At 41.8% G+C, this 3,031-nt stretch overlaps 1 protein-coding gene across 1 annotated transcript in view; it reads right to left on the reverse strand.

Moving 5' to 3' along the window:
* SH3RF3 (SH3 domain containing ring finger 3) overlaps positions 1–3,031 on the reverse strand; it is a 250,917-nt gene that overhangs the window by 98,393 nt on the left and 149,493 nt on the right. The gene's annotated exons all lie outside the window — the stretch shown is intronic.

Genomic DNA, 3,031 nt, shown 5'->3' on the forward strand with positions numbered 1-3,031 from the left:
AACCCCACATTAAGCTGAGAGACAACAGAGCTTTGTAGTAATTTAGAAATAAATGATTCATTACCTTAACTCATGCTGGGAGAAGACATTTTATCGAAGTTAGAGTGAGGCTTCTGCCAGGTGTGCACTGAACCACTGCTCATCCAGGCACATGCCTGGCAAGCGTGCTCTGTATCACTCACCCGAGACAGGGCCTTACAATTCCCAAGATCTTTGTAGCAATTCAAGGTCAGATAACTTTCTTTACTTTTTAACCACTTTCTCTTCCCAAGTCTCATTTTACTGTATAAAAAGGCAACAGCCCCCAGTGCCAAAGAAAGACAAATTGGATTTTACACAATTGCAGACTTGATCAATTAAATTATTATGCAACACATGCTGGGTTTTTATTGTTAATTAACTGAGCTGGCTAGAAGATGATTCAGGTGCCTGTTTTTACCTTCCCGTGATGCAAATGCAGATTTTTAAGTAAAACAAACAAACAGTTAAGACAAATTTTCATTTGAAATCTGGAACTATTTTATTTGGAGACCTTAATGGGGGAATGGACAATTTAGGTGCTTGTGTTCGTCTCCTCTTTCATGGGCTTAGCTATGGGCTATCTATAAACAGTCCTACACAGAGAAGATCTGCATATAAGGTACTTAAACCACAAGCCAGTGGGAAGGTGCTTCCAAAACAAAGTGTTCCAATTATCAGCTACAGCTTTTCTAATTCTGAGCCACAGCTTTTCAACTAAAAACTCTGTAGAGGCATTTTTTTGAAACGAACATGTTATTCAGTGGAAAAGATACCCTCCTACTGAAAAATTGCTGTAATTGAAACATTTCCCAGCCTTTCCATAAGGCCAGAAGTACCCATTTTGATTTGAGCATACCAGGTAAACTTTGCATTTACTGTGGCCCAGGGGTAGAGAAATACCAGAATCCTCCAAGTCTTTTCCAATAAAGCTACTTTTCCTATTCTAAGGCTTTAGGTGTCTGCTCAAATTGACCAAAGAGAGAAATTTAATAGCAAATTAAAAAACAGATTCAAAACAAAAAGAAACAAACAACCTAAAACCAAACAAACCCACACAAACCACAACCAAATAAACTCCCGAAGCTTCCTTTGTGATATTTTCTGGCCAAAATGTCTAGCTTTCAGTGGGCTTTTCATGGTCAGATTATATTAATGGTCCCTAAGAAGCATATTTTTGAAAGTTTCCCATTATTGTTCCTACTTTTGGTTAATCCATAAATGAGAGCAAATCAGATTCAGAAAGCTTCTCTGAACTACACCTGTAAGGAGGGATTATTAAGCATCTTTCAGAAACAAGAAAAACAGTCACTGCTGTTGTTTGCTAGTTGTAATGTCTCTCCTCATAAACAGTTAGGTGGTTCTTAGAAATCTTCCTATGATCCTGTGATTATATCCCTCTTTGCCAAATCTTTGTGCAGGCAATTCTAGCTTAACCACTCCCCTCTTCTCTACTTGACTTCCCCAATTCAAATGGAAAGCAGTTGTCCAGGACTGATAAATAACTGACATGCAAACTCCCCAAGCCCTGCCGGTGAGCATGTCCTTCCCAAATTATGTTCAAAATCTCTGCTCCATTCCCCATCCTATTTCCCCTCAAGTCTTTCTTCCATGCAACATCACCACCTTCAGAATGCCCAAGTAGTCCTTCCTACAAAATATTCTAATCTAAGACAGACTGTAACGTGTCATCTAAGAGATTAGACTAAAGAAAAGTAGACAGACAATGGTTTTGGTGAGGCAAAGCACATAGAGATGTTTCTCCAGCAACTGCAGAAGGGCTTATACCTTCCTCTTGCTCTGCCCATCCCATGCATGGGCACTGCCACAGCAACAGCTAATGGACAACACTGAGCCATCACACTACATCCTCACCATGCACTTCATCCCTGTTCTGTAGCCTAAGTCCCTGTGGATCTGCAGCCTAAGCTCATCTGTGAGGCCCCATGTTGGCATCTTCAGCATCTCTATGTCCAGGGAGGGAAATTCACTTTCCCAGCCTGGCCTCAGCAGCATCACGCTGCTCCTCTCCCCAAGGTATCCAGCTCCATAATGGCACTCCTGCATTCAGGGACTGACTCCCTGCATTCAGGGACTGACTCCCTGCATTCAGGGACAGCCTGGCTGCCCTGTGAGGAGCTCGGTGGAGATCACCACCCCACTACCTTCCTCCAAGTCAGCCCCTGACCTGCACTTCCACTCTGAGGGACGCCTGCCATCACCCCCTCCCCAGCTGCCGTGAAATCTGGTCGGGCATAATGCAGGTGGCTGCAAAATTAAACAGCCTTGACATCTGACTGTATCTTGTACTTGATTTGCCGTGTTATTTATTGTGAGGCTAACTGGCATTTGGCTATGATGTGTATTAGATTTCAAAACTCTGTGTGGGTGTGTATAGAAATAAAGAATGTAAGAAAGAAAGGAAGGAAGGGGTGAAGTCACAGTCAGTGGCAACAGCCAGTTTTTTTCCTGCCAGTAAATCCATGCTGGCACAATGCTGAATACTGCCAAAGGTTTCTTTTCAATTTCAGCAATCAATACTGACGTAAAAGCCTGAAGCGTTAATATGCTGAAAACCCCCCTTGCAGAAGACTCAATGATATGTTGGCAACTCAATCATCCTGCATTTGTGTTTCAGCTATGTCAAATGGCAGTTAAGCAGAAACCTGCTGGCAAATTGACAAACAACAGCCATGAAGCAATTAAGTGTCAAAGCTGGAGAATTCTTCATTATGTATCCTGAAGAACAAAAGGAACGTGAAAAAACCCAAACATACTTGCTTCCAATAAATTCTCCCAGTAGAAAGCTTAGTAGAATGTGAGCTGCACAGATACAGTAAGTCATAAGTTTTCAAAATTTACAGAAAATAAACATTTTCCCAATGTGCTTGAAAGCAATGCAAGCTCCAACATGGGTCAAAGCCTGCCAACTTCTGTGTGCAGTATTTGATGGAGGAGGTCATTACATAAAAAAAAAGTCTGATGCTTGCCTGTAATACAATGTGTGTGCTTA

This window comes from Empidonax traillii, unplaced genomic scaffold (assembly GCF_003031625.1).
Source record: "Empidonax traillii isolate 1590-97213 ecotype Southwest subspecies unplaced genomic scaffold, ASM303162v1 scaffold268:size1028579, whole genome shotgun sequence".
NCBI classification, from domain to species: domain Eukaryota; kingdom Metazoa; phylum Chordata; class Aves; order Passeriformes; family Tyrannidae; genus Empidonax; species Empidonax traillii.